Raw genomic sequence first — 22,541 nt, forward strand, 5'->3', positions numbered from 1 at the left:
CAAATATTCATATTACAAACAGCACATCTTATCCATAGATAGGCGTGGCCATTAGTTTGTGGTAATAACAATATAAGATGCACATCTGGAAACAACATATTTTGTTTGGTGTGGCTTATGCCAATTCATCTTCTCCAGAAGGGATAAAATACACCTTAATTCAGTTCTTTTAACATAGCATGGTAGAAACAAAGAAACTTGGTAACCGTCCACCAAGATCAGATAAGGACCACAAAGGAATGTTGGAAGAGAAGGGGGGGTTTTAACAAAGAAGACTCTAGTTAGGACACATTGATTACATTCACTTTCCAGATTCTTCTGGTATACCATGAGAACATATATACAATGGTAGCTATACCAATCTATTTATTTAAATCTATATGTGTTCAAGTGCAAAGGGGTGAAATAGGTGATACTCCGTGAACATGGTTATAAGGGTGGCACACAAAACACTGAGATTGTCTAAGGACACATACAAACATAACCTATCTGTATATTGAGACTAGTAGTTGTGAGTAAATCAATATACAGGGTATACAAAAGCCAAACTTAAATGAAATTTCCTTTAGGGTGTTTGTCTGTTGGGTGAGTGAAATGTAAGGCAGAATGTATGGGGAGGGGGTTGTGTGCCTTGTCGAGGGACCCCTGTCCGTGAAGTCCACTCTGCTTGTCTGTAGGTCCCTAAATCTTTGGGCAATAAAAGTTGGAGTGCTAGCCTCCCTTGATATCTGTGTGTGTGTGTGTTTATGTGTGTAACCCCCCTTTGGTGCCTCTCGTACCAGGCTCGGCCTTGTCTCAGGCCACCTGGAATTTAGGCCCTGTGATATGTGCATGTGTGATCCTACACTGGGTATGGATGTTGTTGGTCCAGTGGAGAAAAGCAAGATAGGTAATCGGTACATGTTGGTGGTTACAGATTATGCAACTAAATATCCTGAAGTTTTCCCCTTAAAATCTGTTAAAGCAAAGGTTGTGGCATTTTCCTTGATGCAACTATTTTCAAGGGTTGGTTTTCCATTGGAGATTTTAACAGACCAAGGAACTAATTTTATGTCCACACTGCTTCAACAGGTGTACAAGCTACTTGGCATTAAAAGTATAAGGACTACACCTTACCATCCTCAGACAGATGGGTTTACTGAATGGTTTAATCAAACTCTTAAGCAGATGCTTCGGCGATTTGTCAATGACACTGGTTCAGATTGGGACCAATGGCTCCCCTACATACTTTTTGCATACAGGGAAGTACCGCAGGCCTCTACAGGTTTTTCTCCCTTTGAGTTGTTTTATGGGCATGAGGTCAGGGGGCCACTTTCCCTCTTAAGACAAACTTGGGAAGGGGACCAGGGACGGACTGAGTCTGTCAATGTCATTTCATATGTGGTACAGATGAGAGAGAAATTGAAAGATATGAGTGAGTTGGCTCAAGCACATATGGCAGATGCTCAATATCGTCAGAGGGTTTGGTATGATAGATCAGCTCGTCAGAGGAGTTTTACTCCAGGTCAAAGGGTTTTGGTGATGTTGCCTACTGGTAAAAGCAAGTTGCTGGCAAAGTGGCAAGGTCCCTTTGAGGTGCAGAGGAAGTTGGGACCTACTACTTATCAAGTAGCCACCCCAGGACACCATCGGTCCAGCAGAGTGCTTCATGTGAACCTTCTGAAAGAGTGGGTGCCAAGGCCTGAACAAGGAAGTAAGGTGTTGCTGATCAGGAGTGTGGAAGAAGAGGAAGAGGTCGATCAGTACTTGCCTCTAGCATTAGCCCCTGAAGTGGATCTGAGCCATCTTGCAGGTGAAAACCTTACTCAATCCAGATGTATTTAAGGAGTTTCCAGGTTGTACACATTTGGTGGAACATGATATTTGCCTGAAACCTGATGCGGTTGTAAAACGTATGAGTTATATGATACCAGAACACCTTCTTGGAGCCTTGAAGGAGGAAGTGGATTTCATGCGGTCAAGGGGGATTATTGAAGCTTCAAAGAGTGAGTGGTGTAATCCAGTGGTCTTGGTTCCCAAGAAGGATGGAACCATTAGCTTTTGTATTGATTTCCGGTATCTTAACTCTGTATCAAAGTTCGATTCATATCCAACTCCACGTATCGATGATTTGATGGAACGTTTAGGGAAGGTAAAGTATTTAACTACAATTGATCTTTGTAAAGGTTATTGGCAAGTGACCTTGACCCAGCAGTCTCAGGAATTAACAGCATTTAGGACCCCTTGGGGTCTTTACCAGTTTACAGTTCTTCCTTTTGGCCTACATGGGGCGCCAGCGACCTTTCAAAGATTGATGGATCAAGTGTTGGATGGGCTGTCGGATTTTGCTTGTGCTTATTTGGATGACATTGTTGTTTTCAGCAACACCTGGCAAGAGCATTTGGCACACTTACAGAGGGTGCTGGAGTGTCTGCATTCTGCAGGTGTGACCGTCAACCCTGCTAAGTGTGTTTTTGCTAAAACTTAGACGGAATATCTGGGGTTCATTAAAGGTAATGGAATGATAAGGCCACAGGTTCAGAAGGTCCATGCTATTGAGGCGTGTCCTTTGCCACAGATGAGGAAGCAGCTGAGGTCCTTTTTGGGGATGGCTGGATTCTACCATCGTTTTATACCCAACTTTTCGTCTAGAGCTGCTCTACTGACTGATATGACTGGTTCAAGATCTCCCAATCAGGTGCAGTGGACTACTGAGGCAATGGCAGCATTTCATGATCTCCAGCAGGCCTTGAGTATGAACCCAGTGCTCCACAGTCCAGATTATAATAAATCGTTTATTGTACAGACTGATGCTTCTGAAAGGGGAATTGGGGCTGTGCTTTTGCAGGGACTTCCAGAGGACCGACATCCTGTAGCTTTCATAAGCTGTAAGCTTTTTCCCAGGGAGTGTCGTTATTGCACCATTGAGAAGGAGGCTTTGGCGATTAAATGGGCCTTGGATTCCTTTAAATACTATCTGCTGGGTAGAGAATTTATGTTGGAGACTGACCACAAGGCTCTTCAGTGGCTGGAACGTATGAAGGACAATAATGGGAGGATCACGAGATGGTATCTGGCCATGCAGCCATTTTGGTTTACAATCGTCCATGTTCCAGGCCGGGATAACATCACGGCCGACTACCTGTCCCGCTGTTGCAGCGAGGTTCCTGAAGAGGGGGGTGTGTGTGATGGCTGCCCCCACAGCCACACAGCTAATTTGAAGGGAAGTATCATTTATGGTCATTTGTTATTCTATGTTGTGTGTGGAGTGCAGGGGAGGATTCCTTGCTGCTCCAGTCAAAGAGGTGGCCAACATGGAAGCTGGGCTAAATGCAGGAAATTGGACAACTCCAACTAGCTGTTTGCAGTGCGGGGTGGAATAGTTTGCATTTAGTTTCTTTTTGTTTAATTTAATTTAACTTGATTTTGTTTGTTTTGTTTGAAACATTAACTGACTTTGTATTGGTGCATTTGTGGTATTTGTTGTTGGTTTTCCCCTTTTGTGTCTTGTGGTTTGGCCAACCAGGGTATATACACTCACCTAAAGGATTATTAGGAACACCTCTTCAATTTCTCATTAATGCAATTATCTAATCAACCAATCACATGGCAGTTGCTTCAATGCATTTAGGGGTGTGGTCCTGGTCAAGACAATCTCCTGAACTCCAAACTGAATGTCAGAATGGGAAAGAAAGGTGATTTAAGCAATTTTGAGCGTGGCATGGTTGTTCGTGCCAGACGGGCTGGTCTGAGTATTTCACAATCTGCTCAGTTACTGGGATTTTCACGCACAACCATTTCTAGGGTTTACAAAGAATGGTGTGCAAAGGGAAAAACATCCAGTATGCGGCAGTCCTGTGGGCGAAAATGCCTTGTTGATGCTAGAGGTCAGAGGAGAATGGGCCGACTGATGCAAGCTGATAGAAGAGCAACTTTGACTGAAATAACCACTCGTTATAACCGAGGTATGCAGCAAAGCATTTGTGAAGCCACAACACGCACAACCTTGAGGCGGATGGGCTACAACAGCAGAAGACCCCACCGGGTACCACTCATCTCCACTACAAATAGGAAAAAGAGGCTACAATTTGCACGAGCTCACCAAAATTGGACAGTTGAAGACTGGAAAAATGTTGCCTGGTCTAATGAGTCTCGATTTCTGTTGAGACATTCAAATGGTAGAGTCAGAATTTGGCGTAAACAGAATGAGAACATGGATCCATCATGCCTTGTTACCACTGTGCAGGCTGGTGGTGGTGGTGTAATGGTGTGGGGGATGTTTTCTTGGCACACTTTAGTGCAAATTGGGCATCGTTTAAATGCCACGGCCTACCTGAGCATTGTTTTTGACCATGTCCATCCCTTTATGACCACCATGTACCCATCCTCTGATGGCTACTTCCAGCAGGATAATGCACCATGTCACAAAGCTCGAATCATTTCAAATTGGTTTCTTGAACATGACAATGAGTTCACTGTACTACAATGGCCCCCACAGTCACCAGATCTCAGCCCAATAGAGCATCTTTGGGATGTGGTGGAACGGGAGCTTCGTGCCCTGGATGTGCATCCCACAAATCTCCATCAACTACAAGATGCTATCCTATCAATATGGGCCAACATTTCTAAAGAATGCTCTCAGCACCTTGTTGAATCAATTACACGTAGAATTAAGGCAGTTCTGAAGGCGAAAGGGGGTCAAACACCGTATTAGTATGGTGTTCCTAATAATCCTTTAGGTGAGTGTATGTGGAGTGATTTTTTAGTTCTCTTTGTAAATCGCTGCATTGGGATAACCACCACCGGGACAGCGATTAAGAAGATTTTGTCTTTTCTGCTTCCCAACTTTTCTTTTGCACGCTTTGGACTGGATTGCCGTGGAAGAGTTGATTTAAATCTTGCTTTGGATGTGTTTGATTTTTTTATTTTTATTTATTTTTTTCTGGACGGAGGACTCCCCGGTTGATGGCGCCCTACGGATTGGAGGTTTGATAAGGGACATTGTTCGCTGTGGTTATGTATGGTGGTGCTGTTTGCGGTTAAATCTAAAGTTGGTATTGTTGCTTAACTTAATGCCCTATAGCCCTCATGGTGTCTTGTCTAGGGGAAGGTCAGTTTGTTTGGTGTAGGTTGTTATTTAGTTATTGATTAGTTGACTTTTTTGTTAAATTTCTTTGTTAAATTGCTTTTTGTGAATTAAAAAGGATTTTTTCCTAATTCGCCTGTGTTCCTTGTGCCTTCCATCTCGGTCCCTGACAGACGCCAACACCTTGTAATCGGTGTTGAGCATGGTGAGGGGCCTGTAATTAGCCAGCTCCCCCCTGTCTCCCGGGTGCTTAAAGAGCATTTTGATGAGACCCAGCCCGATGGTGCCGTGCATCTCATCGCAGGCAAGGACATCGCTATAAAGGGTCTGCAAGAGAGGCACCAGATCACCCCTAAAGACCTTGTAAAAGTCTGCCGTGAGACCGTCAGAGCCAGGACACTTACGCGGCTGGAGCCGGACAATGGCCGCCCCTCTCTCATCACAGTACAAGGGGGCGTCACACAGGGCGACTTCCTCGGGTGAGAGGCGCGCCTCGATCAGCCCCACGAGGGGGGAGAGGGCATCCAGATCGGTATGCTCGCTGGAAAACATGGCGGCCCAGTAGTCCCACACGACGCGCAAGACACCGGGCGTGTCAGTCACCAACTGGCCATCAGGGCAGCGCACCGAGCGGAGCAGCCTCGCAGCCCCCCGGGACTCCTCCAACCCCTTGAAGTAGCACGGGGAGAGCTCGCCCGGGGCGACGAAATGCACCCCACTCCACAACACCACCCCGGCTTGCCTCCACTCAGAGAGGAGCGCCAGCTTGTCCTCACGCTTAATCAATTCCCACCCTGCCTGAATGTCTGAGAGAGAACAGGGGTGACCGCACCCCCAACCACAATGTGAAGCTAACCTTAGCAGTAACATTACCATCGCTTAAGAGGGAGGGGTTGAGGATCCATGTGCCCCGCCACGCAGCACCAGCCCAGAATCGAGAGCACAGATGACGTAGTCGTGATCGCTCAAGAGGCACTCCCGATAAGACATTGCACGGACAGGGGCAGTGACAGCCTGCTTCCCTGCACCACCCCCCTGACACGCTGCATCCTAGAGAGGATGCGTTGATCAAGGTTGCGATCCCTCCACAGATCCATGAGATGTCAGGCACGCATCATACGGAGGATGAGTGCGAGTGCAGGCAAAGCCCCCTCCCAGACACAGTCTGACAGCCAGACACTCACCCCCCCAGTTCGAGTACAGCAGGGAAGCTGCCTGGACGTGCGGGCGGCGACAGAGCAGCGCGACACCCCAACCGATGACCCGAGGCAGTGGAGAAGACATCACCCCATCCATGCATCCCGCACCCTGTCCATAAAAGCCCCATCCCAGCCAGTCTCCTGCAGACACACGACAGACAAATCACGACACACGACTAAAACTGCTCAGGCCTTAGCCCAGGAGCGCAGCCCCCGGGCATTGAGGGAGGTGAGAGTCAGTCATTGAAGAAAAGTCGCTTGTATTGGCACCAGGCAGAGGGACACACTAGGCAGGAGACACACGAAGCGGGGTACAGGAGCGAAAAGCAACAATGCACATATAAAAGCGAGACGCCCCCAGCCAGCAAAGGCCCACCCACACAACCACCACACTAAGCCACCCCGATGGTGTAGCGATGTCATTGCAAACACACAGGTAAAAGTAACACAATAAAAGCACCCTAAATAATAATGAATAAATAAGGGAATAAATAAATCAAGTAGCAACTAATCAATAGAGTAACTAGAAGCACAGGGGAGGGGGACAGCTACGGGGCGACAGCGGCTCTAATGGGGGGACTACGATGACAGACGAGATGACAATGATGAGGGAACCAGAGGGCAGCAGAAGTCAATACACAGCAACAACACTATTATAAAACACAATAACACCAAAACGAAGGAGAGACATGAGAGTCAATGCAAAGAGGGGGTCAGTCCGTGTCGCCGCTGTCGGCTCGCAGCACAGAGGGCCGCCACCGCCGACTGCCGTCGCTCCTCCAGCCGCCGGAGGGAACTGGAGAGACCAGGTAGGGTGGGCGGACGAGCTGCCCTGGGACGAGACCCCTTGGTGTTCTTGAGCTTGTACTTGGCCTTACAGAGCTTGTTGACGGGAGACTTGGACAAGTCCGTAAGACTGAGGGGTGACGAAGGGGTCCTGGCCCGAGGCATCCAGTTGGCGAAGAGTGTCGCTCCCAAAGGGGAACTGGGACCAGGGTGACACTGATGACTTTGTGGACAGTGCCTCAAGAGGGTGGGGGGGGAGCAGGGGAAGGGGGGGCATCAGCAGTCCTACCCCCAGCCAGATGGGACGCCGGGCGCGCTTCTCCCGCGGCCTGAGCTGCGGGGATGGACATAATCAGAGATGGGGGGAGGGTGCTCAGAAAAGAGAGTCTGGGAGACAGGCGGTCGCAGGTCTGGCAGACCCACAGCTCGGGAGGGCAGCTCCATTTCTTCAGCACCCGACGTCCCAGGAGGGTCCTGCATGACCGAGGGGTCCCCAGCCCCCCCAAAGAGCACAGCATCCACCCCCAGGATGGCTACTCCAGTAACCTCCCTCGATCAGTCGGTCACACCACCCCCTACCACAGTGGCACCGGCGGCAGAGGCAGCCTCGAGTCCGGAGATGAAGGTGGACAAGCTGAGATCCGGGCAGCCAGTGGCAGCAGCAACAGGGGCAGCAGGCACAGCGGGAACGACGGGCTCAGCACCGCAGGCCTGAGGGAGAGACACAGCCCTAGACATCCAGTCCCCCCTCCCAACGTGAGAGCCCGGGTCAGCCCCGGCCCCCCAGAGCGGAGGCCTCCCCCCTGTGACCAGGGGCGGCAGAGCAGGCGCAGAGAGCGGCGGCCTTCTTACAGCCGGCACAGCGGGCGGTGACACAGTCCCGGGCTTAGTGCCCCTGCTGCCCACAGACACAGCAGACATATTTGCGGGCAGTCGGCCAGGATGTGGCCCGGCTGCATACACATCCTACACAGTCTTACTTTATTATCATGGGCCACCCTGATGTAGCGGGGCCACTCCGCCGTGTCGAAACGGGCGCTGTAGGGCAGGTAAACCACGCGGGCCGGGAAGCGCACCCTGACGCAGCGGGTGCAGTCAGTGATCCGGGTGCTGGGCAGGAGTCAACGGCGCACCGGGAGGATGGGCTCCGCACCGCACACTCACACAGCAAGCAACCGTTCACGCAGCCGGACGGGATCGGAATGATCCCGTGACGTCGGAACGGTATGGCCGTAAGCGAGGGAAACGGCCAGAATCAGCCCTTTTGTAGTCGACGCGTATCATGCACCTTAGCCTGCTCCTTGCTTTTTCCCCCGCCCACCCTGCAGCCGCACTATCGAATCAGGTGTCCCGCCCCGTGCACGGCCGCCCAACATTTTTCAGATTCCTCGGCCGGCAGCCTCCAGCAACTAATTTGATCTTGCCAGTTGGGCAGACTTTCTTCTCCTTACTACTTTGCGGTACCGGGTAGATTGATCCTCGCGTGTGTAGGAATTATTAGCTCAGGTAATTTTTAATATCTCCACCAATATGTTTGAAATTAATTAAAGTTTAATTAATTATTTAATGCTGATTATTAACCAATCTTTATGCCGAATGGTCGGCTCCTCCAAACTCAATTGCGGAATCCTTGTGAGTCTATTAATGTGAGACTTAAATGGGATTCACTAATTACCAGTATCGCTTAGTAACCTGGGTTAGAAGGCTCGTCCAGCAAGCTGCATCACCAGGTAATGTACACAATTGGTAGCGAAGCTCCCCTCACAGCCAATGAGAGAGAGTCTCACGATGTTTCAGGCGAGTTTGAGGTTCAGAGCTTGTAGCAAGATCGCACAAAGGCAGGAACTTATTGTGGAACACTCAATGAAGGAGGCTAAAGTTGTGTAAAAGACATGCATTTATTCCAAGCTAACACTACAACTAACATAAAACAGACATTACACCTAACACAAACAACAAACATGAAATAAGGGAATAAAACAAACGATGTAATTATGAAAATGCAATGACCGGATTTAAATGAGTAACCTTAAATGGGAAATACTGTTCTGCAAAGCAAGCACAGTTTGTGGAAACATGACCGTAAAGTCTTATAGCAGGTTAACAGAACAGCTTAAGTTGTTAGAATGAAAGGAAGTTGGTTTACTTGGTTGCAGAGTGGGGGGGTCTTGGCAGTTGGTTGCAGAGGCTGATGAGCTGATGGCACTCAGGAAGGCGCGGCGTTTGGAGCGGTGGAGTGGAGCCCCTTTGGATTCTCTCTCCTAGTGAAGCTTTGTCTTGGGTGCTGTTCTCTGTTCAGCTGGGCCTTCACCGGAGGGCTTTTTGTGGGCTTCTCTTCTCCCGGGCTGATGGTCTTTCCTCGGGCTGATGGTTGTTCTCTGCGCACCTTTGTTCTGAGGTCCAGGTTTTTATGGTCTAAAGTTCATGAATAGGGATGACCAGGAATTCGAATCCTGGCCCAATGGCTGGCCATCCATTTGGCGGGCTTTCGGAAGGGGGTCTGTATCAGTCCTTTTGGGATTTATGGTCCGACTGATTCTCCCTTTACTGATGATCTTCATTAAGCTGTTATAACTTTTGATACATCCACTTTTATGGTAATCACTGACCAGATTTGGAATCAGGGGTGATTAACAATCAGTTTGACACCAAACATGCCATACCAGCTTCACAGGTACATACCTCATACCATCTGTATTAATTGATTAAACAATTAATTATTTTATCTATGTGACTGATTCACATCAGTATTGGATACAGGTGTTTTGGGTTGCACCTCAAAAGATGTTACACTTTGTGCAGACATTACATCAAATATTCATATTACAAATAGCACACCTTCTACATAGATAGGCGTGGCCATTAGTTTGTGGTAATATCAATATAAGTTGCACATCTGGACACAACATATCTTGGTTGGTGTGGCTTATTCTAATTGATCTTCTCCAAAATGGATAATGTACACCTTAATTCAGCTCTTTTTAATATAGCATGGTAGAACAAAGAAACTTGGTAAGGTCCACCAAGATCAGATAAGGACCACAAAGGAATGTTGGAAGAGAAGGGGGGGTTTTTAACAAAGAAGACTCTCTAAAAGTTAGGGCACATTGGTTACACTCACTTTCCAGATTCTTCTGGTATACCATGACAACATATATACAATGGTAGCTATACCTATCTATTTATTTAAATTTATATGTGTTCAAGTGCAAAGGGGTAAAATAGGTGATACTCCGTGAACATGGTTATAAGGGTGGCACACAAAACACTAAGATTGTCTAAGGACACATGGAAACATAACCTATCTGTATATTGAGACTAGTAGTCATGAGTAAATCAATATACAGGGTATACAAAAGCCAAACTTAAATGAAATTTCCTTTAGGGTGTTTGTCTGTTGCGTGAGTGATATGTGAGGCAGAATGTATGGGGAGGGGGTTGTGTGCCAAGTCGAGGGACCCCTGTCCATTAGGTCCATTCTGCTTGTCTGTAGGTCCCTAAATCTTTGGGCAATAAAAGTTGGAGTGCTGGCCTCCCTTGTTATCTGTGTTTATGTGTGTAACCCCCCTTTGGTGCCTCTCGTACCAGGCTCGGCCTTGTCTCAGGCCACCTGGAATTTAGGCCCTGTGATATGTGCATGTGTGATCCTTCACGTGTGCCTGCCGGCAAAGTTTGCCCCTTTACCTGCCGAATGCTGCCTAATTTTAACGCTGCAATCGAAAGCTATCAAATAAGATACACAGCCTTTTGTTTTAAGTTGAGGACTTAATGAGCGTCGCACCGAGAGAAGAGCAGACGTCGATGCGGCATTGATGTCAAGATGTTTTTGAGAAGGTCGTTCTTAAAATGAGGATGAGAGCGGTTAGTTGTACACGATGGCTTCCAGTACTATCTGCAAAAGTGGGCGGGGAGTACCGTCATTGCACAAATAGAGGTAATTTGTGAAATGAAAGGGGAGTGACATCTTTACATTCGTGGCAAGATGCAGGGCCCTCTGGATAAAGTGAAAGTAAGAAAAAGCTTACAGCGCTTGGTATTCCCAGGCAGTCTCCCAAACAAATTACTAACCAAGCCCAGCCCCGCTTATCTTCCGAGATCAGACGAGATCGGGTGCAGTCAGAACGATATGGCCGTAAGCAAGAGAAGCGGGCAGAATCAGCCGTTTCATAGTCGACGCGTATCAAAGCCGCCGGCACATTTCATGCACCCTAGCCTGCTCCATGCTTTTTTCCCCGCGCACCCTGCAACCCCACCATCAAATCAGGTGTCCCGCCACCAGCACGGCCGCCCAACATATTTCAGATTACTCGGCCGGCAGCCTCCAGCAACTGATTTCATCTTGGCAGATCGGCAGACTTTCTTCTCCTTACTACTTTGCGATACCGGGAAGATTAATCTTCGTGTGTGCCTGCCGGCAAACATTGCCCCTGTACCTGCCGAATGCTGCCTAATTTTAAAGCTGCAATGGAAAGCTATCAAAGAAGATAGACAGCCTTTTGTGTTCAGTTCAGGACTTATTGAGCGTCGCACCAAGAGAAGAGCAGATGTTGAAGTGGCATTAATGTCAAGATATCTTTGAGAAGGTCGTTTTTAAAATGAGGAAGAGAGCGGTGAGTTGTACACGATTGCTTTGAGTACTTTCTGCAAAAGTGGGCGGAAACTGCCAGTTTATTACGAATAAAGGAAATTTGTGAAATGAAAGGGGAGTGACACCTTTACTTTCATGGCAAGATGCAGGGCCCTCTGGATAAAGTGAAAGTAAGAAAATGCTTATGGCATTTGGTATTCCCAGGCAGTCTCCCAACCAAGTACTAACCAAGTCTGGCCCCACTTAGCTTCCGCGATCAGACGAGATCGGGCGCAGTCGGAATGGTATGGCCGTAAGCGAGGGAAGCGGCCAGAATCAGCCGTTTCATAGTCGACGCGTATCAAAGCCGCCGGCACATTTCATGCACCCTAGCCTGCTCCTTGCTTTTTCCCCCACCCACCCTGCAGGCCCACCATCAACTCAGGTGTCCTGCCCCCAGTACGGCCGCCCAACATTTTTCAGATTCCACGGCCGGCAGCCTGCAGCAACTAATTTGATCTTGCCAGATGGGCAGACTTTCTTCTCCTTACTACTTTGTCGGAACTGGGTAGATTAATCCTTGCGTGTGCCTGTCGGCAAACATTGCCCTTTTACCTGCCGAATGCTGCCTAATTTTAACGCTGCAATCGAAAGCTATCAAATAAGATAGACAGCCTTTTGTTTTCAGTTCAGGACTTATTGAGCGTCACACCGAGAGAAGAGCAGACGTCGATGTGGCATTGATATCAAGATGTCTTTGAGAAGGTTGTTCTTAAAATGAGGAAGAAAGCGGTGAAAGAGGTGACATTACACACCAGGGAATGTTTTTGAGGAGCTTGATAGCCCACAGATGAACTGACTGTCCAAAGCTTTCCTTCATTTAAACCACCTGTATGCCATGTAATCCTTTCTTTCCCACATCTTTCAACTTAACAGACCATCTTTGGCAAAGAAATAAGAAGGTTACAATTATGTCAGGTAAAGTAATTTAATTTGAAATTTGCTGATTCAGATTGTCAGCACCATGGACAACAACTCAACTTGCTGTCATTTATTTGGCGGTTTTATCAGAACTAGGTTACACAGGGACATGTTTCATTTAAGGTAGACAAATATGTATGTGATACCTTAGTTTTTTGGTTTTACTTTTAACATGTCTCCTTTCCCCTTATGTAATATGTGTGGGCTGCTGACAGCTGAGACAAACTGGCGTGTTTTTACTGCAGAGTGATACATGGACGGCCCTGGTTTAGTGTGTTACATCACACTCTGAGAGGGTTACTGATTGGTGCAGGTCATGAGGCATAACCTAAAAAACAACATACGATTTACTTCTAGATTATTAAAAATAAAGAATATTTCACTTGCATATTCAACAACATAAAAATACAAAATATAATGTAAACTATCAATGTATCAATCATTTATTCAAACAGAGCAAATTATGACCAGTTTAATAAATATTTCGAATTAGTATACAATACATTAAAAATTCCTGTTCCTTTCACTAATGAATAAACCAATATTAAACAATAACCAAAGGGTGGCAGCAAAGCGCTTGCAAAGAAGTGGCCGTCAATGGTACAGCTGACAATCCAACCCTGTCATTGGAGCTACACTGTAAAAAATGTCCGTGAAATTAACTGAGAAATTCTGTAAAATAGCGACATAAAAAAACTGTAAAAGGAAAAACAATAGAGCAGCGTATATTTGACATTAAGATTTTGTAAAATACTTAACAAAAAACAACTGTGAATTATTCAGTAAAAATATGTTTTGTTTTTTTTTTAAATTTGGTAGAGTTAACAAATTACTGTAGTTTAAACGCAAACAAACTGTAATATAAAAACCAGTACAATACAGTTAAAATTACACCATAACGGTGTGAAAATAATATTTTTTTTAATCAGGTCAACTTTGTTTATACTGAAAGAAACCGTGTTACATTTTACAAATTAATATTCTGTGCTTTACAGATGAGAAACAATAAAACTTTAAATGATATATCAACACTTGCTTTTTGCTACGTGCGTTACGAACCAACAAGAAATAGTCCACACAACTCAGGATTTCTGGTTTGTCAGACAGCTTTTGACGGTACATTTGGGGCTACCGTCAGAACTTCGCCTCATGGCAACACCTCTGGTCCGTTGATAAGAAGGTATTTTTCCACTGAGGTGATAAAAAATACTGCAGCACCGGTGGGGCTCATGTCCCAGCATGCCCCGCGTGCATTTGTAAATAGCCCTTGTATTGTTGTTGTTATTGCTAATGGTTATATTTCCTTATTGTCGTGCGTGTTTACCTGTGTCTTACTGTATGTGTACCCTGTCCGATCCTCGTGTGTAATTAGCGTCCGTAAATCTCCCACCGTGTATGCGTCTTACAGTTGAGCGTCTGACAACCTCGTGTTTCCTGTATATAAGTGGTTCGGTGCTCTTTGGGTGCCTGATGTAATTCTTGTCTGGACTGCTAATAAAGAGCCTGTTACCTCGGCAAGAGAGTGTTGGCAGCTGTGGTTACCAGAGTAATTCTCTAAATAAATTCGTTAAGAATGTAAACAGCTTTATAACTTTTACATAGTTAATTTGTAGATTCAACATCTTCTTTCTGTTCATTTAGCAGGGCCATGCTGCTGTTGTACCAGTTATTTCAGTATAATTTACATCTAATCGTTGTTTATTCTACACTGAAACCAAGTAAACTTTACATGTAGTTGGTGGTTGTTTTACATTGAAATCCAGTACAATTTATAGATGTTTCTGTAAAGTTGTTTACACCTGTACAGTATTTTTTACAGAATAATTCTGGCAACCACAGCTGCCAGCTTTTTTCCGTAAAAACAACGGGATTTTTTTTACAGTGTAGGTGCTCCAGTGCAATTCAGTGGTGATGATGGTGGAAATCAAACACACCAGTCCCAGCTTTCAGTACAGCATCCAGAACCTACTCCCACCTGTTACACATAATACATCATAGTGTCTGTCAGTCACATGCAGGGGCGTAGCACCAAATTCTGGGCCCTATGCACAAGCAGTGGCCATGGGCCCCCCCCCGAAACCCCCCCCCCAACACTATAGACCTGCATGAAAATTGAAACACTTTTTCATTTGGCTGAAGAGAACAGCTTTTTATTAAGGAGTATATTACAATAATGAAAAATGCCATTTCAGCGTTCCACATTAACAAAATGCTTAATTTACTCTGAAAGATAAAAAAAAACCTCACTTGTCAATTTCCGTTAATAAAGGACAAAAAAACTTTCACAAAGTGCTAAACACTGAAATTTATAGCCCAGTTAGTGCCCACTGACGGGTCTTCTTGGTGGCAAAATCCTTGATGAGGTCCTTAAAGTCCAGTTTACTTGCCAACTGACTTTCAATGGAGAGAAGGGCAAGGCTGTTCAATCTATCCTGACTCATTGTTGATCTCAGGTAGTTTTTAACCAGTTTCATCTTACTGAAAGCACGCTCACCACCAGCAACCGTTACAGGTAAGGTACAGAAAATCCTCAGTGCAATGCATGTTTCTCCAAAAATGCTCTGTAGCTGTAGCCTATATATGGCATTAAGGAGCTGAAGAGGGGACAGGTTATGGGCAAATGTGGCATTATACACTGTCTTTAGGAGCAGCATCTCATTCTCAAATTCAACTGTGAGATCTTTTGGGTATGTTCTAGTCAGAGCCCGACATGTTGCCTTTATCTGTTCTTCTGACATATTCCCCAACCTCAGAAGAGGTGCAAAAGATTCACATAAGGTGGCTGTAGTCTGGAACCTTGCACTTAGATCGCTGATGATGCTATCAATGGCAACAAAAAACACATTGTTTCTGAATGCCTGCTCTGCACTACACTCAGTCTCATCCTCACTCCTCCTCTCATCAGACATTAATTTCCTTTTCCGTTTCCGCCTCTCCTCACTTCTAAATTGAGAAGGGATCTCCATGGCTTGGGATACTAAGGAGGCTTCAGTGAGAAGGGAGTCCCATTTATTACGAATAGCCTGTATTTCCTCCTGTAGATCCTTGATATTTGCAGCCTGACTATCCAAAGAAATATCCCCTGTCTGAAGGATTAGATTTCGATTTTCAATACACTGTAGCACCTTTACCCACACAGTTAGGAGAACTATTGCATCAAAGGTCTTGAAATAATTGTTTAGGCCATTTGCCTCAGACTTGGCTTCACTTGTAAGGTTGCATGTGTCTAATACACCTTCTAGTGCCACCAGAACAGAGGGTAAATGAGAGGCCACAACCCGCACAGCGGCAATCCGTGCACTCCATCGAGTGTCAGACAGGCGATGAAGAGAGCATCCAGTCTCTTTCTTCAAGATTGCCCATCGCTCTGGACTAGCGCTGAAGAAATTATAGAGGCGATTAACATTACCAAAAAATGTTGCAACCTCCTGACATGATTCAGCTGCGTGTACACCCACCAAATTTAGGGTATGAGATGCACAGGGGGAGTATATTGCAAACGGATTTGCTTTTAGAATCTGAGCTTGCACGCCTTTCAGTTTCCCTGACATATTGGCTCCATTGTCATAACCTTGTCCTCTGCAGTCTTCTAATGGTATGCCACTGTCTTGCAGCACAGCTTGAATCATTTCAGAAATGTCCTTGCCTGTCTTTTTGTAAAAGTCTTTAAATTGACAGAATCTCTCAGTTATCTTCCAAACACTGCTTTCAACATCTTGATGCACATATCTTAATAACAGTACATTCTGTTCAGTGTGAGAGATATCTGGTGTTGAGTCACATATCACAGAGTAATAGATTGCAGTTTCTCTTTCTGCCAGGATGGTGTTCAGCACTCTTTTGCCACATATATCAATAAACTCATTCTGTGTCTCAGGACTCAGATAGTGTGTCAACCTTGAACCTTCTTTCTTTTCCTTTAATTTCTCCAAGTGCTCTTCTAAAACGGAATCATAATGTGCCAGCAACTCTAAAGTGCCGAGAAAGTTTCCATTGTGTACATCACCTAGATTTGAAGTTTTGCCTCTAAATGGAAGATTTCTTGATGCTAAATGAAGGGTCACATCCAAAAGCCTCTCAAGAATCATTCTATTCTTTTCTATTTCTGTCTGTATTTGTTTCTGAATGTGACCATCAACTCCTGTTCCAGACAATAATGAATGCTGAAGGCTTTTCCATTTCAAATAACATTCCTTATGAGACATGTTTGTTTCGTGTTCTGGTAATTTTCGGTACATTCTTTGCCATTTCATGTGTGATATTTTCATACCATCGTTACTGTTGAGAGCACTTCTAGATGGCTTTTTAAGCTCGTGAGAAAACAGAAGGCATGGGATGCAAAACAGAGCCTCTGCACTTTCACTATATATTAGCCAATCTCTTTTGATTTTCTCACGGCCATTGGCTGACTTTGCAAATTGAAGGTAGTTAGGAAATGGTTTCCCTTCCTTGTCTTTTGCTATGATTTTATTAGTTTTTTCTTTGCTTGCCAATCTGCGTACTATTGTGTCTCTCTCTTCATTAGTCAACTTCTCTGGCTATAGTACTGGATCCTCAGGCAATGGCTCCTTTGCGCTGCCCTGACTACTTTCTGACCTCTCTTCATCCCTTTCACTTTCTTCCGAACCTTCTCTGCTTTCACTTCCTTCACTTCCATCATCCTCTATCACATCTCTATCTAGCTGGACAGACCCCTCTACAAGCGTATGAAGCAAAGATATATCATTCCAATGTAGCCTAATGGATGTAATTGAACTTGCTTAACATTTAAATATTTTGTATAACACGTAATAAAAACTAAGTGCCATTTTTCTTATGGATGTGTCTATTAGTTAGTCTAACCAAACAGCTAGACTACAGTAAAAGGCAGAGCATGACTTAGTGTTGCTAAACACATTACAGTATAAACAGCTAAAATGATGTGCTTTCATTTTAAACTACAGTATAGGCTTACCTTGTCTTAAGTCCACAGTATCAGATGATGAGGGGTCTGTTGCTGCATCACCCTCTGTGACAGTTTCTGAAACTGAGTGCCATGCATTTCATAAGTTACAGGTAGCTTTGCTACTAATATGACAGCCTATCCTCATGAACCTATATGACATTGAGCCTACAAAGTTAGACTATTATTGTCACGCCCCGCTCCGTTCGATCCTCCTGTGTGCCACGCCCACCTTGTTACCTCGTGTTTCTTACCTGATTGTTCTCGCCTGTGCCTTGTTAGTCTGCCCTGTCTTTTGTATATAGTCCTGGTCAGAGTCAGTCTTCCCCAGATGAGTCATTGTATTGTCAAGTCTTGTTCCTGTCTGCCTCTGTCGACCTCCATTAAACCCCGTTTCCCCGTATGCCTGAGTGGACTCGCCTGTTTGCTCGTTCGCTCACCCTCGAAACGTGACAATTATAGTCCAATAACAAATTTTAATTTAGTTTTCGAATTAGTATACTATTGAAATGGTGTAGGCTGTGCAAACAGGGCATCATGTAATTTCTAATTTTGTGTTATGCTGTTGTGTTATTAGCACTGATAATCGCAGTGGTATTTAAAATGCCCCTATTATGTCATTTTAAAGGTTGCTAATATTGTTTTATGAGAACGTGGGCGGACATTATGCAAATATGTTACTCCGTGTGTGACGTGGCCGTAACAGAAAAAGATTCGAATTGCTGACGACTCGTTTAGGCGAATGTGAGTCGACTCTTTTCTGTTTGATAGACAAAAACTTCATTTATCGTTTACTGTCGGCAACTTAGGTAATTTATGTTCACATACAGCTACATGACAAGGCATAGTGATATGGCATGAAAAGGCATAATAGGGGCACTTTAAGTAACCACAGCAGGAGTTCATTTGTAGACTATTTGCTCTAGCATTTTGGGCTCACCTTTCTTGGGAAAGAAGTTGGTAAGCAGTTGCTTTCCCTCATTTCTTTTTTTCTCCCTTTCTTGCCTCTCTTTTCTCTTCTGAAAACCAGATTTACCTTTCTTTGACATCATTTTTCATGCACTGCCGTCTGCCGCTTCAGCAGAATGAACGCTACTTCAAATGTGCCTAGTCAAAAAGCCCGGTGAAGGTGGACTAAACCATTTTGTGCAAGGAGAGGGTGCCTGTCCTCAGACACTATAGCCTATGTACTTGGACACCATTTAATACATCAATCAACTGATGCATTTACCCATTTAATATTAACATTTACATTAGTTAACAACATTTATTGTGATCTTAAAATTATATTTAAAGGAAAATAAAATTTCACTCCTCAGGGGCCCTCCCCCCACTTGGGGCCCTGGTAATTTAGTCCCACTTTTCACCCAACTACGACGCCCCTGGTCACATGTATCACATTTAATCCTGAAGAATAATGTAGTGAATCTACTCTGACATAATTTTAACCACCTTGATGATCAACAGCAGCATCAATAAGCCCAGTCCTATATACAGAGCCAGCTGGTCCAAAGAGCTGAATAAGAGGGTGGATTTGAGCAGTAAAGTCTTACAAGCTTTATAGCAACACAGTTCAGCCACATCTGTACTATTACACATGAGGGAGAGGAGACATTAACAAGAGGATTTTAACTGCCAGATTTATTCTGATTGTCCCATGATATGTCATATCTTTTGTAAAACCCATCCATCCATGCATCCATCTTCCACAAGCAGCCTATCCCAAGCAGCACAGGGCACAAGGCAGGGGCTCACCTTGGATGGGATGCCATTGAATGTATATAACAAATAAAGAAATTCACAAAATATGATTACTCTCAGCAGGCCCAAACTACATCCCAGGATAGTTTCTGCGAGACTGTGCTCATGAACTTGCATGGGAGCTGACTATCATCTTTAATACTTCATTCTCCCAGGCTGTGGTGCTGACATGTCTCAAGACATTTACCATCATCCCCATGCCCAAAGGATCAGTAGTGACATGCATGAATGACTATCGTCCTGTGGCTTTCACCCCAAATGTTATGAAATGCTTTGACCGCCTGGTCAGACCCATGAAAAAAACACCATCAGCATCAGTGTGGACCCCCATCAGTAACCTACAGGACAAACAGATGCAGTTTCTGTTATCCACTCGGCTCTCACCCACCTGGAGAGCAGGGATTCCTATGTCAGACTGCTCTTATTGGACCACAGTTCTGCCTTTAATACAATCAGTCAACAAACTGTTGTTGCTTGGTCTGAAAGCATCACTTTGCAACTGGGTCCTGGAGTTTCTGACAAACAGGCCACAGACTGTTTAAATCCATGGCATCTCATCCACCCCCATCACCCTCGACACAGGCACCCCCCAGGGATGTATCCTGAGTCCTCCATTGTACATGCTACTAACGTATGACTGTTCAGCAAGTTATCCGAGCAATCGTGAAGATTGCAGATGACACAGCTGTGGTGGGATTGATCTCCCACAATGACGAGTCTGAGTACAGGCAGGAGGTGGGAAACCTGGAGGACTGCTGCAGAGTAAATAACCTCTGTATCAATGTGGGGAGGGCGAAGGACATGACTGTGGACTTCAGGAGGAGAGGTCACACCCCCGTCCCCTCTTCAATGGAGGAGCTGCTGTGGAAATGGTCCCCAGTTTTAAGTACCTGGGGGTGCACATTTCCAGTGAGCTCACATGAGCCAACAACACAGCCAGTATCCTAAAGAAGGCCCAGCAACACCTCTATCTTCTTAGGAGTCTGGAGTGTGCTGGCCTCAGCATCCTGGGCCTTACAGCATTCTACAGGGGTGTGGTGGAGAGCATTCTCACTTCTGACATTACAGTACTGTACAGGAACTGCTTTGCTGCTAACAGAAGGGCACTGCAGGGGCTGTTAAAATCTGCTCAAAAAATCACTCACCATAGTCTTCCATCTACAGCAGGACAGTGTGGAGAACATCTAGGGGAAACCTGATGAGAGTATTTAGCTGTTTACAGTAGAGGGACAAGACCAACCTTTGTGCAGAAACCACAAATCCATAAACTCCCAAACCTCCCATGAGAATCACAGTAAAATATCAGGGGTATCATGGTACTTCTTTGTACATTACAGCTAATTCTGATGCAAATGGATCTGAAAGATCAGCTGAGGTATAGATGTACCTGCCCAGTCAGTACATTATTGCTATACGTGTCACTCTCATTGTGATACTGTGCCCCTGTCCAGTCGGCTTTGGAAAAGGATAAAAGCATTAACTTTTAGCTGCTGAGAGTGGATTTGAACAGTAAAGTCTTACCGTATTTGCCGACGTATAAGACGACTGGGCGTATAAGACGACCCCCCAACATTTCCACTCAAAATATAGAGTTTGTTATATACTCACCGTATAAGACGACCCCCTCTTCTGCACACCCCTGTGTGCTATTATTGTTACCGGTATTATACCGGTATTACATGAGTGCCATTAGTATTAGTGCCATTACAGTACCTGTCATTGTCACCATTGTACGGCCGCAGCGCGACCGCAGCGCCTCCGGCCCGCCCCTGCGTCTCCTTGTGACCGGCACTAGTGCGCAAGTGCGCATGTGTGAGCTCTGCGTAGACAAGGGGCGGGCCGGAGCGCCGCTGCTTCCCACCGAGCAGAACGGGCCGGTCACGCCGAAAAGGCTGGCACCCCTGTCTGGCTGCTGATGCTCGCCGCAGCCACGCTGATGACCCACCGCGACCGCGCTGGATACCGCGCGATACTGGATGGTATGTAGAATGAGGTGGCCGGGCATCGGGAGGCCACAATGGGCACCGGACGGGCATCGGGAGGCCACTATGGGCAGCGGGCGAGCATCGGGAGGCCACTATGGGCAGCGGGCGAGCATCGGGAGGCCACTATGGGCAGCTATGTCTCTCCCAACTGAAGTGCACCCGGCGTATAAGACGACCCCCCCACTTGGAGGCATGTTTTTCAGGGGGAAAAAGTCGTCTTATATGCCGGCAAATACGGTACATGCTTTATAGCAACAAGGTACAGCCACATCTGTACAATTACACAGGATACATGTGAGGAGCAGGAGACATTAACAAAGAGCATGAAAATAGCTGGATTATCACACAGCATGTGTGATACTGTTTTGACTGTTACTGTTTTGTAAAGATACTGTTTTGTAAAATCCATCCATCCATTTATCTTCCAAAGAGGCCTGCAGTCTATCCCCAGCAGCATGGGGCACAAGGTAGGGGCTCACCCTGGATGGGATGCCATCTCAAGTTTATTATAATTAAGAAAATAAATTTTTTAAATGATCTCTTTTTTTTTCTAATAAATAAAAGAGAAATTTTCCATGAACGTGTGACCAGGTAAATGCTGCTAGTTGGACCCTCACACTACTGTAAATGCTGCTGAATGATTACCTCAGTTTTTCTTTATTCTCTCCATCTTCATCATGTGCAAAAAGGGCAGCAATGGAAACAGGAGAAAGGATTGTTAATAAAAAAGCAGCGTTCTGTTAGTCAATAAAGGTCTCTCTTGAAACTAAAATATAAATTACGGAAGGTATTCAACAGAAAAACTGCTTGGATGCAGAATAATAAATCAGAGTTATGATTAACTTGTGTTACCTATGACTTGTGTGTCTATGTGCGTGCCCTGCGACAGGTTGGCGCCCCATTCTGGGTTGTTCCCTGTCTTGCTCCCATAGCCTTCGGACCCCCTGCGACCCTGAACAAGGGAAGTGATTACAGAAAATGGATGGATGGATGAATGGATGGATAGATGAACAGACGAATGGATGGGTGGGAATGTACACCCCTGAAGGCAGGTGAGGAGAGTGTGCTGATAGAGTGGGTTGCTGCACCCACCACACGACAAACCACCTCAGGGATGAGAACCTGGAGCTCCCGTTCCACCACATCCCAAAGATGCTCTATTGGGTTGAGATCTGGTGACTGTGGGGGCCATTTTAGTACAGTGAACTCATTGTCATGTTCAAGAAACCAATTTGAAATGATTCGAGCTTTGTGA

General features: G+C 45.5%; 2 pseudogenes; both read right to left on the reverse strand.

Moving 5' to 3' along the window:
* Positions 1–11,068: 11,068 nt before the first annotated feature.
* On the reverse strand, positions 11,069–11,188 carry LOC111834040 (5S ribosomal RNA; annotated as a pseudogene).
* Positions 11,189–11,817: 629 nt separating this feature from the next.
* On the reverse strand, positions 11,818–11,936 carry LOC140590385 (5S ribosomal RNA; annotated as a pseudogene).
* Between the last annotated feature and the right edge of the window lie 10,605 nt (positions 11,937–22,541).

The sequence above is a fragment of the Paramormyrops kingsleyae genome, chromosome 4, assembly GCF_048594095.1.
Source record: "Paramormyrops kingsleyae isolate MSU_618 chromosome 4, PKINGS_0.4, whole genome shotgun sequence".
In the NCBI taxonomy this organism is placed as follows: Eukaryota; Metazoa; Chordata; class Actinopteri; order Osteoglossiformes; family Mormyridae; genus Paramormyrops; species Paramormyrops kingsleyae.